The 15,507-nt window shown below is 38.0% G+C and overlaps 1 long non-coding RNA gene across 2 annotated transcripts; it reads right to left on the bottom strand.

Annotated features, from left to right (window-relative positions):
• Positions 1-1,575: 1,575 nt before the first annotated feature.
• LOC104696797 lies at positions 1,576-15,417 on the bottom strand. Of its 2 annotated transcripts, XR_753090.4 has the most exons (8): positions 15,394-15,417; positions 14,287-14,707; positions 13,478-14,197; positions 11,490-11,575; positions 8,201-8,320; positions 7,987-8,079; positions 6,748-6,862; positions 1,576-6,586 (listed from the first exon to the last, which is right to left on the bottom strand). It is a non-coding gene; the product is annotated as an uncharacterized LOC104696797 (long non-coding RNA). The 2 variants fall into 2 exon arrangements; XR_753089.4 differs by having other exon boundaries at positions 14,287-15,412.
• Between the last annotated feature and the right edge of the window lie 90 nt (positions 15,418-15,507).

Raw genomic sequence — 15,507 nt, 5'->3', positions numbered from 1 at the left:
GTGTTCGCTGTGGGTCACATAGCAGCACAACCAGGAATAGGAGACAGTTCTAGATTTGCAATCGTTCTTCTAGACAGTGACTGTCTTCATTTTTTTGCAAGAGTTTAATTTATTTTGCAAAGGTTTGGACACTTGTTTACTTATGCACCTAAACACCATTAACAGATCCTGGCCACACTGCCTTGTCAGCCTCCCAGCAGAAGTTGTTTTGCCCATCACTCTCCTTCTCCTGTACCTTTTGAAGCACTGTCAGTTGGCTTCTACATAAGCTAAGAATATTTAATAGAGCAAATGCCTGTCTCTGAAGACATGGCACACTTGCTACCACAGAGATTGAGAGCCATCTGTCCCAGTAGCAAGAGACGTCTATCAGCCCCCTTCACACTCATGTTTCCTGCCAGACATCTGCCTACTCTCCTGTGCCGCCGTGTGTGATGCCACAGCTCCAACGCTGCGGGATGCAGCACCACCCACGGCACTCAAGTGTTGGAATGCCACGCTCCTGCCGAGTGACTGCAAGAGTATTTTGTTTCTTCAACTCAGTGGAAAGGTAATTTTGCCACTGTGGACAAAGGTGGATGTTCCCTATCCACTATGCTGCCAGCTCCTATAGGATGAGTTCTCCGCAAGCTGTTTTATTTAAGTACTATCACGAGCATTGAATTGGCTCCCACTGTCCTGTTCACCCACTCACTGCACACACCAAGGAGGTTTCAGGAAGGCATTAACACAACATAGCCTGTTTCCATCCTATGCATTCACTTAACCTTATTTTCTAATCCTGTAAAATGCTCAGTTCAGAAGAAAGAAGGAAGGCTTCACCTTTTAAATACCAACAAGATGGAGTGGATCCCACAGTTCCAAGCAGACAGTGCTACAAGGTACTTTCTTCTGTGTAACTTAGAATTTCTAACATAACTGCCTTTTTTTTTCCCCCAGAATGATGGGTTTAGTATAACCATGGCAATGCAAAGTCTATTTAAACAAATCACTTGGTTGAGTCAGAAAGGACTACAGAACATCAGTCACAGAGACCGGGCCTTTGACAGAGGTTCAAAAAAGTTCAAAACAAAAAACTGAAGTAGGGAGCTTTCCAGAAAATGAAAGGGAATGTAGTCAAACTGGAAACCCAACTTTATGATATTGAAATCTAGAAATACGCCTATATGTGCAAGTTGATTTTAAAAGTTTTAAGAAGACATTCCTGTTTTTAATCTGGCCACGGAGCACCAGAAGAGAAAAAAAAAGGCATGGTTAAAGTCCACATCCCTCTGAACTAGCAAAGAGACCCTTTTCAGTTAACAAGCCAGGAGCATAAGCTGTCCTTGTCCTTGCAGTATTTATATCTTTACATAGGTGCCTGAACACAAATTCTAAACCAGCATCAAATATATCCTTAAAGATCAATATCCCTAATTGCCATAAAAAACTAATTTCAGTTAAAAATTTGCTTGTTTTGTAAAAACAGGATCACAGTGTTTGGTTCTTGCATATTCAATGTAAGAGGGAAAACTACCAGTGGGAAAAAAGCACCCCTTTTCTCTAGAAATCCTTTTCATGTCCCAAAAAAATCACTCCTCACAGCACTCAATATCCAACTGTAGAGTACTTCTTTTTTCCTCCCTAAGCAATTTACGTAAGTGGTAACATAAAGAGGACATCCATGCAATCCACCTGTATGTGTTTACATCTGCTGTGTCAGAGAGACCTTGTTCCCAACTCCCAGTGCTGGCAGGGAATGGCTTTGATGCCAGCATGCATTCCTATGTGTTTCTACAGAGCTAACTATAAGAATGCTTCCTGTCAGAAAGGAAATTAACCTTGTCACAGCTGGAAAATCATCATCTATTCTTCCTGTGTAGGTGGTTGGAAGGGATTATGTTTCTCAGTTACTGTGTTAATTTAGGCTTTTAATGGCTTTTATCATGAGTATTTAAGGCTATCAGTTAGGAAAGATTGGCACCACTATGGGAAAGATAAGACCACAAAGATTCCTATCAGACCTGTATACCATGAAATACTTCAGTTACTAGTTTATTATCTTTTAATTATTTATATTCCCAAAATGACATCATTTGCTGTGTTAAATTAATTTCCTAGGAGCCAATACTGCATAATGCAACATGATCATCTTGGATTGTTCTATTTTGATGTTTGAATGGTCCACCACAGCTTTCTAGAAATTTTTTGTCTCTGTTATACAACCTATACTCTTTCAGGCTTGCAAGCGGAATTTATTTAAGAAGGGGAAAAAAACCTCCATATGAAAATTATATATGTGCTAATATACAGAGATGATTCCTAGGAAGGGAAACAGAAAACATTTGAAAAGGCTGATGCAGATTACAGATCTGTTATCCCAAATTCCTTGATGTTCTAGATTATCCCCCTCACTGTGTTTAGCATACCTCAGCAACAGAGGAACAGCACTGGCTGTTCACAAATTCAAACACAAGTCTTTAATGTTGTAAAGTCACATCTTTAACACACAATCATTTCAAAGAGAGAAATAGAAGCATAGAAGTTTAAAATCCTTGTCCTGTGAAAACCAACTATAGCAAGTTTTAAAAGTGCATACACATCTACCCAGATTATTGACCAGCACTCAACAAACAGAAACAATGTCCTTGCAAAACACACTGTAAATAATTAATAGCTGTGTAAATACTATTCCCAAATACATGTAGTACATTCATATATTAGATGTAATAAACAGGATTACTCATTCTTTAAACACTCTATAAGGAAAACAGAGCTGTTTTCATGACATATTTGCAAAGGCAATTCAAGTCCAGCTATTTTGAAAACAAAGTATTTTAGAATACTATGGAATTAGTTTGTACTATACTCAAGACTTTTACTGGTAAAACTATTCCTGTTAATTACTGCACAAAGCAAGAGTGAATCATACAGTTGTTATTTTATGCAACAGTACTCAAAACAAGAAATAGGCAAAAGGGAATTTAACTCTCAGTTATTTGTGTGGATCTTTCTTGCACCAGAAAAATAAAGCTTAGATTGCTCCAATATTAAAAGCCCTTAACTTGCATAAGGGAATGCTCCCCTTAAATACTCAGGGGAGTTGTTGGAGTGACCTCAGTAAAACCATGGGGTCTCTATGAAAAAACCTGTAATTTAAACAGTGGACTTCAAGATGAAAGCCAACTCTGAAAGGCAAGTTGTGCCATTCTGAATACATCTTCGTAACTAGTTTCTCCTCTTCTCTTAAACATTTGTAATCTTTAAAGAGAAAAAAATCACCACAAAAGAAAAAAAAGTCAAGTCACTTGATAAAGTTTTAGGCTCCATAAGGGTCCCACATACATTACAACACAATTTTAATGAAAATCATTAAGGCAAGTCTACCAGTCTTGTTAGGAATCCTAAGTTTCATTCTTCCCAGTTAGCTTCTGAACACTGATACTAGGAGCTGATATTCACAGATGCCACTATGGTTTTCCTTTCTTTATATAAACTCCTGGATAAAACTCAGCAGCTGAAAAGGCTTGACTTCCCTCTCTCTGTGGCTTTTTGTTAACTACTTTATCTGTAACTTAAACAGAATTACAGACACACACTTTCAAAAAATTCACAATGGTAGGTAATAATCACCATTTTCCCTACAGTCTGAAAATGGACCCCACTCTACTTCCAATCAATAATATAGTACACTTCCATAAAGTTCTAGGTGATAAAACTGCACTTTGTGGCTGAAGTAAGGCAATAAAATTTGGTTCTATTGTTTAGCACCACTAGTACTGCCTGTGAATTGAGGCCTTTAACTCCCATGCTCTGTCAGCAGAAGTCACAAGCCATCCTTGTACACGAACACATTAATTACACACAAATGAAAAGCATCACTAGATTTAGTGTATTCTCAGTTTTATTTTCTGATGGGAGAAGAATGGCTGTGAGAACATTATCTTTAATTGTAATATGCAATTTGAAATATAGAAAATAAATATTTGAAAGATGTTAAGTAAAACTTAGGTGACATTAACTAATAAGCACATGGGGTTGGGATGCTTGGTTATTTTATCCTTTAAAATATATACACACCTAATGCCATAGTCATAAAAATCTTAAGTCTCAATATAGAACTGCCCTTTTTATAAACTTGAGATAGATTTTACTAAATAAATTCTACTGCTTAATACTGAAAAGAATGAAGACTTCAAATTCATACATTCCAGCTACAGGAATCATTCTTGTACATTCCAGGTAGGAATCATAATTTTAAACTCTCCCATTGGTATGAAGCCCCTGCTGGGATTCACAGGCAGAGAGGGACACTGGAAAAGCGTTTGAAAGGTAACAAACAGCCCGCGTGATGTTGTTCATCTGCTGCCCCCTCACGGTGGAAAACAAACAAAGCGCCACAGGACGCCCAGGAAAACAGCTGGATTTCCAGGACCTGCTACCAACACTTTGCTGGTAACCACCTGACAGCAGATCTTCCTCATTTTAAAGGAATTCCTTGAAGTTTTACAGTATCCATAGACTCTAAAATATACTTCCCATGTGTGTCTGTTAATATGGGCATAAAGAGAGACAATTGTGGTACGAAGAGAAAATGAGGCAGCTTGCTCTGGCACTCTGGAGCTCTGTGCAGGGCACAGCCCATGCTCACAGAGCCACAGTCAGCACAGCAGGGTTACCCTTATGCCCTTCTGCCATCAGCTATTCCATCTGTGCTGCAGGACACACCACCGAGCTGGCTGTGATCACCAACAGATCCTGTTCTGCTGTGGGGACAAGGCCTTTAGCAGAAAGAATTAAGAGACAGCTGCAGGCTGGGACTATGGCTAATGCCAGTTTTATGAGTTTGCACCTCAGGGGGCTGTAAGAAAGGAACAGTGTTGACATGAAGTTTGTTTTGCTGTACAGAAGTCAAGCAAAGCTCGAGTCAGAACTAGGTATGAAAAGTTCAAGTTTTTAATCTTCGCGTTTCCAGGAAGAGCTCCAGACAGTCCATAAATGCTCCTTTTTCTTTCAAAACAGAGATGCAGTGTGTACATCAGATGACAGATTTCCTACGAAACCTAAGATAAAATCTGGATTGTCATACCCCACTGGTTCACAAGTAACCATTGTAATGATGTAACGATGTAAAGTGCTTAACCTTACACTTCTGCAACTTCAAACAGAGACAACTTTTGTTAACTGACTGCTTCATTTAAAAAAAGCCCAAAAGATGCCTATGTGCAAGGTACATCATCAGCATATTGGTCTGCTCCCTACTTATTAACAAAAATGCTCTAGCTCACTTCAAGCAATTAGACCTTTGACTAACCAAACCCAAATTCCATTTTTGCTTTCTTTTTATAATACCAATGTCAGTAAGCTACTAAAACATGTATTTATTTCTTTCCATGTGAGTGACAACAACTCCAAACGAGAAAAGCCAGATTCAGTATAAACAATTATGTAAGTCCTAGAAAACAGCAGGATAAAGAAGCCATTTGGGGAAAAAAACTTTGACAATTTGAATTAATTTATGATACACAACTGTGAAAGTCAGAAAGTTATTTCTCTAGTTAAACTATTGTAAAAATGTTTTCTGACAATGTAACAGTCATATGTATGGCCACAAAGACCAACAAAAAGAGAACACATCCCAAACCAAATGCACATACTTAGAAGAAACTTAGAGAAAGAGATGTACACAAGCTTCTCTACCTAAATATTAGAAAAGTTATCAGAATATTTTGTAATGTCAACTTATGGACAGGTGGCTACCAGAGATTATCTTCTTTATCAAAGAAAAAGAGATCTTTTCTGAATAACAGGAATACATCAAATGCCTTCTCAAATTCTGTTTGGAAGAAAGGATGCACTTGAGGTCAGGGAAAGTCTTGGTGTTAACTCTTACAAGTGCAGATAAGTAGAATTTTATGCTAACTGATAAAATTGGTGCTTCAGTTAACACTCCTCCTAAAAATTCAGCCGTGACTACAAAGAAAGCTGTTTTTCCACCTAGTTAACTCGCCGGATTCCAAGAAGTCTCACAGCATCTCTCTTGGCTCCTGAAAGAGCCTGTTTCAGTGGCTCTACTTTGTAACAAACTTGTACAAGCTTGTAACAAACTATAACAGAAAACCTTTAGCTGCATCTTTTGATCAGCACCTGCATAATTTGTTCCAAAGACTGGTACTATTCCAAACCAAGAAGAAGGCAGCTGTTTGAAAAGAGTACCTTATTTTTGTTCAGGTTAACGGCAACTGTCTTACAAAGATATGTAAATAAATCAGCAAATAAATGTGCCAGATTACCAAATATTATACAATGAAGAAAGAAAATAGCAAGTTTTGCTATGATACAGATCATACCTACTGGAGGTACTGCATTTAAATTAGCCTGAATCCTTCTTTCAAGCTGCTTTTGTGTTGAAAAACACAGGATTATCTTCAGGCTTCTTTATTCTCTTCCTGTCTTTCATTTGTGGGTTTGTTGTTTCTTCATGATGGATTTGCTTGTGATGTCCACTCAACTGATGTCTGGCTTTGAATACTTGATCCCAAAATGAAGACAAAAGGGCTGTAGAAGTTCTGTAATTTTCCATATGCTCCTTCAACTCTTCTCTGGGCTGCCAATTAAGAAATAAGTTAAGTAAACTAATTCAAAAAGAACCCTGAAATACACTATACCATTATTTTATAATACCATCAGTGATGGAAAGACTTAAAAATCTGAGATAGGAAACTTTCAGGTGATGAAAGACAAAGTTGTAGAGAAAATAAACCTTACTCTTCATTCTGTGCTGTTTGTGAAACACACACAAAATAGAGCTTCTCAAGAAAAGTCATTTGTTTGAGTTGGTTTTTGTTTGTTCATTTGTTGTGTTGTTTGAGGGTTTTTTAACCTGTAGGGCAAAATTAGATGCAAGTTAAAGATAAGTAATTTTGAGGAAAGAACTGCTCTGTTTTATTTTGCATATACTGCAAATACAATGAACACTCAAGTGATACACAGGAATGTTTAACTGCCATTCACACACACCTTGGACGTACAGATTATCATTATAAGAGGAACACTTGCATTATAAAATTGCTAAAGTGCTGTTCGGCACAATGAAAGATAAAACCAAAATTAGGTAAGCACAAATTATAATCATAAAAATGATAGCATTTGAAAAGTTACTACTGCATTTGACATACTTGCCACGACAATAAATATCCTTTCTTTTTAAAAGTGACAATGCAGGAAGGAGAAACCTGATTTTCAGGTTTCTCGTTTGACCTGAATCCATTTGTTTTACCAGATTACAGTGTATTTATCATATAAAACCTTTATACTACAATGCACATTTCTAACATTTCTGTCTTTTCTAAGTTTCCTCAGTTAAACTTCCAATGATCATAATACATGTAGATAAAGACCAACCAACCTTTTTACATAATACAGCTACTATGCTGCAAGGAATTGACTTACTTTCATTATGTTATGACTATCCAAAAATTGTTAAAATAACATAGAATGCTAATTATGTTGTTAAGACTAACTCAAAGATCAGTGAAATGTCAAACCAAGATATAAGCTTAAGAAATACAGTCCTGCATACACTTTTAAATATATACCATAGTTATATGGAATTAACTAAATAAAAAATTAGGAAAAAAATGTAAGCCCATTACATGATTGAGAAGATACCCAGTGTTTGTTTCAGAGTAAATGAAATACTTTCATCTCATGCAAGTATCATTTGGCACAGCATAACTTAATTTGACTCAATATTTTTTGTCCTGACATAGTTTGTATATTACTGCTTTTGCACTAGCCAAGATACCAAAAAATCTCCTTTCACCACTCTCCCAAAAGCTTACAAACAAGATATAAAATCTGATGTTAATTGTTATACAAATAAATCAATCTCAAAACAGTTGTACCAACTCTGAAGAGTATTTGTAAAAAATACAACTTGGTAATGTGAGACATTTCAGTAGACTGCTGATTATAGAAAGAAAAAAATTAAACACTTTTCCTTACCCAGTGTCACCAAGTCTTATTAAATTGCCTATTCCTTTTAATGTGATGACACAGCAAGCATCAGATTGCCAATACTGCTGAATTCTGGAGTCTCTAGTGAGTAAGAGAAAAGGGAGGATAAATGCCAGTTTTGTGACCACTTACAGATTGAAAATTATATAAGAACCTTTTTGCTTTTTTTATTTGCTGTATTCAAGCATAAACAAACACTTACCTGACCCTCCAATTCAACGTACACCAGTGTGGTTCAGTAGTCAAGATGCCACCAACACATGTAAGGATGTTGTGATGGAGCTGAAGCCAGTAACTCTAAAGGGTCTACATGTCACAGGACCTAAGGAAGAAATACGTGAACTTTTATACAGCCATGTACTGTATGGCACATACATAGCTATGTACAGCCTAGTAACTCAGAACATACAGCAGTACATACTGCTAAAGGAGAGAGCATTTCTGGTGAGTTATTTTAGCATATTAAGGTAGATTCCCAATGTATTTCCCACATAAAATAAAAGCTACATTAAAAAACTCAAAGCCTCAACTCATTAAGGTTGCTACGCCAAGAAATAAAAATTAGGTATTGCCAAAATTAAAGTTGAATTGTCAAAATCAAAGTTGCCTTGGTAACCTTAATCTCATTGTTTTTTGTGTATCTACTCTGCTCTCTAACGAATAAATCAAGGCTAATGAAGCACTACCCGTTCCACACGCTGAATTTCAAAAGGATCACTGGGAGCAGAAATTTGTATACAGGCAAATCAGGCAATTGAAGATTTTGCAAGTGTACCCACCCACACAAGATGAGTGCTTGGCATTTTGACCTGTATTGAGAGTTCTCAACCCTTTTTCTTTTTTTTTCTTTTTTTTTTTTTTTTGTGGTTTTATTTTCTTTTTAACATTCAACAAGGTTTAGGTTTCATTGTTGGAATCAAAATACCCAAGAAGTTAAAGAATTAATGCCAGATTTCACAATGGGGAATAATAAATATATAAAAATATACACACACATATCAAAAACCTCTAATGTTTGAACTAATTGTCATTTGAGTAATGGCAGCACTAGTAAATAGAAGTGATTATGTACCCTCTTGTTTTAATGCTGATTCACATGTCTGAGGCTATATCCTTTCTGTCCACTTCAGACCAAACTGTTGCCCAAGCTATTCTCATTTTCTGAGACTCCACATTATTTTACTCTTTGCCCACTTTGCCTTGACCCAATAATCACTTTTGCTAACATGCCAAATTCTGCTTAAGCTCATCTCCTCATCTCGTCTTTAGCAACATCTCACAGGTTTTCCAGCCCCACTGGTCTTCAGTATCCAGTTTCTTTTATGTGCTGTCCACAAAAGAATTAAAAACCTTTGCAACACGTACCAAAGGAAACTGGCAAGTTTTCTTACTTCCAGTCCCTGCCTCTCTAAAACAGTCTGTCACAATTAGCTTCCTGCAATAAGGTACTGTCATTGATCACTGCATTTTTCAGAGATACTGAAAAGTCCAAATCTCAACAGATATTTGCATAGAAGTGTGGCCTTTCAGCTGTTCTAACAGGAGACACTACCTGAAAAATGCTTATATATTTCCTTCAAGACACAGACTATTAGGGCTTTTTAAACGAAATCCTGCAGGTTCCACTTGAAAACATCATGAACAGAAAGTTTTCCCCATAGGGATTCTAGAAAATAGGCTGAATCATTTTTGTTGATTTGCACTTCTGACATCATTAAATGTCCAAAAAGGAATCAGAAAGAGACTAAACCCTTGGGTTAAAATAAATCTAAATTGAATATTGAACCTGGATGGTCATCATGAAGAGTATTACAATTCTGGTGTTACTCCAGTCACACTGACACAAAGCTAAAGCCAGAAAAGCTTCAGACATTAAGCATCCTTCAGCTTTGACATTCTACGTGGTACAGTATCTCCACCCCCAGTTTAACAACATAACAAATAACAAAATGGTGAGGTAATAAAGTCTTCCTTGTATGGAGCAAGGATCTCTACCTCTTGTAGATGCAAATAAAGCTTCACTGAGTAAGACGAAGCAACACTTGAGAAAGGAAGATAGACTTGCTGCTACTAACAAGGCAGAATTTCCTTTTAAACAGCTAGTTATCCAACCAAGCAATTATCAACTGCCAAAATGAGCTCATCAGAAACTCTAATCAACCTAAGAAGTATTCAAAACCCAAGCATCTCATCATGTCCTGCCATCCAGATTCCCTGCCCTGAATGTTGCCCTCTTTTCTCCTCTACCTACTCATGCAGCTGCCACATCCCACCCCACCTATTGCCTTGGAAAGATGGAGATCCTTGTTTAGTGCCTTCAAGCAAACTCTAAGAAGTCCCTAATCCTTCTCCCCTGCCCTTCAAAGCACAGCCTTTCTAATCTATTTTAGTGAGTTTTAAAGCCTTCTTCCACCAATTAAAACAAATTTACTTGTATGTACACTTGTATTAAGCAAATATTTAGCACTAAAAAAAAAAGGAAAATAACTGCAAAAAACATCTCACATCTTCCATTCAGTATAGTTTGAAACAGTATCTGTGCTTGCATAGATGCTTGCAGACCTTGATCCATTCCTTAGTTGTATTAAAAGCCACAGTTCATTACAATAGCTTAAAAGCAGAGCAAATACATTAATTTGTAATAGAAGACATTTCTCCAGGTTGAACAGTTATTAACACACATGTTCAAACTTAACTCCTATGTAGTTTAAAAGTATTTTGTAGTTATTTAAGCGACATGAGGCCAAATTTGTCTGAGATGCACAGTATTTCAGAAGAAAGAGCAAATATTGATTATGAAGACATAATTTGACCATGGGGATTCTGGCAGCAAATCCAAGGTTAGCTCAGGTCTAAGAATGCTTAATGCATTTCCAATGTCAGAACAAAAAGCAAACCAAAACAAAACATGGTAACAAGGAGCTCTCAAAGATTTCAAACCACAATTAAAAATGAGTTAGCAAAATATGTACTTGCAGTGGAGTTATTTTGATGTCAATTACCCAGCTTATGAAAAATATTGAAGGAACAGATACATTAAAATACCCCAACTTCAAAGGATTATTTTTAGTGGCAGACATAATACACCTTACACGTCCATTTTCTTCTGAGCACATCTGCTGACAGTCTAGATTTGGTCTGGAGAAAGTACTGGTTGGAGGCTGTAGCTTTGGACAGAGGATTTCTGTCTAAAGGGAAATGCAATCAAGACCACTAACCCTTTCCTTATAAAGGTTTTTATATAAAATCACTCAACTTTTCAGCAGCTTCTGAACTCTTTTTTATAAGATTCAATTTGTACATTGTTTTCCACTAGCCAGTTAGGCTTTCACGAAGGTTAAAAGCTACAACAAGTATATTGTATCAACTAACGTTAGCAATTACAGTGAGAACTTGACACTAAGTTAAACACAACCTTAGTGCTAAGAAGCTATGGTTAAAACTATTTCAAAAACTATCCCCACAGCCAGCAGGAAGGCTCTCATACTCACTGTATCAGCTCCACAAGCACAATAAATCAGCCGATAGCAGTTCCTCAAAGTGTTACAGTAAAGCTTCCTTTAATGGAATGAAACATCTGAAAAACATTACCAAGTTGAAGTTTTCTTAGTTTCTTTTTTGTTTCTTCTGCACCTCAAAAATGTATAGAAAGTAGCATGGTGTTAAATAAGTATTTAGAAAAGTTTCCTTTGCTCACATTTATCACAAAAATGTAAGCAATATTTAGAAAAAATACAAAATGTTTACCATTCCACAACACTACCAAGAGCTTAAAAAATTATTAAGTATTTAACCTATTAAATTTTTCACCAGGAAGCTAAAATTAAGTAAACTATCTGCATGTTAACATAGCAATGAATGGCAAATTATAATCTTCAAAATTCATCACCCCCAGACATAACGGAAATTGTCAAAAGAGCATCTCAGAAAACCCAGTCCCAGGTTTTCTCATCACAGTTTTAAGGAAGATGGATTTTTGATCCCCACGCCTCCCACCCAAAAGGAATGAAATTACTCATTCAAGAGACAATTTATAATTTGTTAATAAAAAGCAGTTCTCCTTTCACTTAAAAACCAGATTGTTTATATAAGGACTCATAAATTTTTTCACTGTTGTAGTCATCTCTATTTTGAAATACTGTGAATTTCAATTGTATTTCCATGCGCTTTCCTTCCATACCCCCTTAGAGAAAAAGTTACACTGGACTGCAGCCTTGTTCTTGGCTTACAGCCATTGTGAAGCAAATAAAAAACTTGTTTTGCTTTTATTTCCAAAAATTACCACTTTCTCAATTACTTTTCCTCCAGAAATTCTGCTATAACCTTTTAAAAAACTCTATCTCCAGCCCTGTCAGGCAGTAATAGCCTCAGAAAAAGCTCATGTATCTCAAAGACAACAAAGGCATCAAAACTAGACAGCATAACATGTTATCCAATCTAAACCTTTCAATCAAAACCCTTCATAATCTAATCTAAACCCTACATCATAACACAGATGCCTGGCTACAACCACAGGATGCCCTGTCATTCCACATTCCTTCATGTTCCTAACCCTGTCTGTTCCCTTACCTGACCGCTGCCACAAACACCAGAGCACACCCAGGAGCCATCACCTTATTTCATAATCACCTGTTCTTTCCCTTGGCCATACTGAGCAACCAGAACCAACTCAGCAGTTCAACCCCTGAAGCAAGAATTTGGTTTGTATCCCAGCAGCAGCCACGGAAACATTGCTAAAATCAATTAATCACTACAACCACCTGCAATACTGAATGGTTAAACAGAAAAATGCCCAGACTACCTTTGTACACAATCTCTCAAGATTTTTACCTACAGACATGAAGGTGAGCACTAGATGCATAGCTTTATTGAGGGCAGAGTACTTGAAATTACTAACAGAAACATTATTTAAGCAATGAGGAGAAAGTGTAATTGGTACAAAAGCGACATTTGTAGTTAATGCAAAGGAGAACAGAACTAGAATACTGGAATAATGTCCTTTTGTGCTTTAGGAGACAGACTACGTTAGTCAAGGTCTGCCATTGATAAATGGAGATAATATTTAGCTATTAAAAATGTCACAAAATGTAGAGATAACAGGCATTCACCTTGATAGAAGTACCTTCACAGTAATGTTAAGAGTCATTAAAAAGCTACTAATATTGAAATTATTGGAATATGATGGTAAACTACCCATAAAATATTCAGAATCCAAAATATGAAATGAGACAGGATTTTGCAGAATGAACATTATCAAAATGTGAACATTTACAACACATTTTTAGTATTTTCACAGTTCTTGCATTTTCTTTGCTCAAACCAGCATGAAGATGTTTTACAGTAGCTTCTGATGATAGCATTTACAGTTCATACTGAAAGGCTACAATAAATTTTGCATTGACCAAATAAAGTTATTTGCAGCAATAAATTTAAGTTGAGGAGGCAACTGGATGAGAGTGAAAAATAAAATCTGACTTACTGGTAAAATCACTGTGTGGGCATGTAACCATATCCTGGTAAGGCCAAGCAAGCTACATGAAGATTTCTTATCTGCTCAGTTCCAGATGATGGGCACTGAGATGAGGTTTCCTCTGACGGCTGTTTCTGTGCACTTCCCAGGCACTTTATAAAGTGATATAAAAGCACCTCTACAGATGAGGCACTGGTAGGTTTCTTTTAGCCGCATGTGTGATTTCCAATGGTTTTCCATTAAGATCTACTCAGTCATGTGACAATAAACACATTCAGAGACACGATCCACATCATGACCCTTTAAATGGATTTTCTCAGCATCTTTCTACTCTAGTGCTACACTGCACACATTGCAGAAAGGCTGCCTTGTCTCAGAACCCAGCTTTAAGGCACAAGCATTTTCCACAGGGTGAGCTGAGCCTTTAGATCCAGCTTTGAACTGATTTTCCTGTGATGTTTACACCTTGATTGAGTCTTAGTGGTTTTTATCTCCCCAGCGAATGTCTGGGTTCTAATACTGGAAATGTGACAGATGCTAAGAGGCAAAGACTGGACTTATCTGTCCTTTCCCTTGGAATATGGAAGAGAAGTCAGCACTGCAGGGTTCCTCAAGTAGCAAATAAGATGCTGCTTCTCCAAACAAGGTGTTCCTTTCACAGGAGTGAGAGGCATGAGAATTATGCTTGGGCTCATGTCACAACAGCAAGGACTCTTTATTTTGAGGCATCTGAAAGACAGGCAACAAGACAGTCATTTTTTGCAAGATTTCTTTGTTTTCATTATTTTCATCTCCAATGCTATATAACTCATTTTTACCTTGGTCCATTTTAGAACAGCCCGAAATTCGACATGCCACATCTGTTTCACGCATTTGAGCCAGGTGTATCCTGATCTTACTTTTGATCCTGCTTGTGAAATGGCAGAGCTTGTACCTCTATATCTCCACCAGAAATATTTCCACCAGACAGGGCAATCTGGGCTTCAAAATCCTCAAGCAGAGCAGCACACAGCTGGGATGTTGTGATGTCCCAACAGTGATGTGCGGGTTCATTGACAGAGCACATTGGTATTTGTAGTTAAATAACTACAAACAACTAATTTTCTGTAGTTGCAGTTGGTTAGAACATGGCTCTGGTAACACCAAGGTGGTGGGTGCAATTCCCATACAGGCCATTTATTTAAGAGTTGGACTCGAGGATCCTTGTGGGTCCCTTCCAACTCCAAATATTCTATGAATCTGTGAAAAGACAATAAACAGAAGAGTTAAAATCCACTTCATGATTTCAAGTGTCTTATCCAAAGTCTGGGGAGCAACAACATCCAGATTCAGATTCCAGTCCTAGGGATGTCTGCAGATTTTAAGACTATCTGAAAGAAGTGAGGGTCCTGCATGAGAAAAATGATGCCATAAACGACTGCTCAAATCACCTGTTGAAACTAAAAATGAACTACAGGTTAGCAAGATTACGGCCTTTCTGTGTTAAATTTATAACAGCTCCTGTTAGGAGACAGGCAGCAGAGGTCCTAAATCTAATACTACTTTTAGAAGACGAGAACGCTGGTGAGAAACCTGCACCCTCCGGCCCAAGAGCCACCACAGCGCACCCAGACACTGCCCCGCGCCCAAACCCCACCGACCCCTTCCCTGCTCCTCGGCACAGCCAGGCCGAGCCCGGAAAGGCAAACTAAGCGGAGCAGCGCCTTACAGCAGGATCATAGAATCGCAGAACGGCTTGGGTTGGAAGGGACCTTAAAGATCACCCAGTTCCAAAGCCCTGCCATGGGCAGGGACACCTTTCCACTGGACCAGACTGCTCAGAGCTCCAGGCAAGCCAGTCTTGAACACTCCCAAGGATGGGGCATCCACAGCTTCTCTGAGCAACCTGTGCCAGTGCCTCACAGCGAAGAGCTCCCTCCCAGTACCTCATCCACACCCGCCGTCCCGCCGCCGGACGCCGTCCCGCCGCCGGACCCCTTCCCGCCGCCGCCTCCCCTCGGCCCACCCTAGAGGCGGGGGGCGGGGCCTCCAGCGCGCTC

The sequence above is a fragment of the Corvus cornix genome, chromosome 2, assembly GCF_000738735.6.
Source record: "Corvus cornix cornix isolate S_Up_H32 chromosome 2, ASM73873v5, whole genome shotgun sequence".
NCBI classification, from domain to species: Eukaryota; Metazoa; Chordata; class Aves; order Passeriformes; family Corvidae; genus Corvus; species Corvus cornix.
The sequence above is the reverse complement of the archived record's forward strand: the minus strand, read 5'-3'. Positions and strand labels throughout refer to the sequence as shown.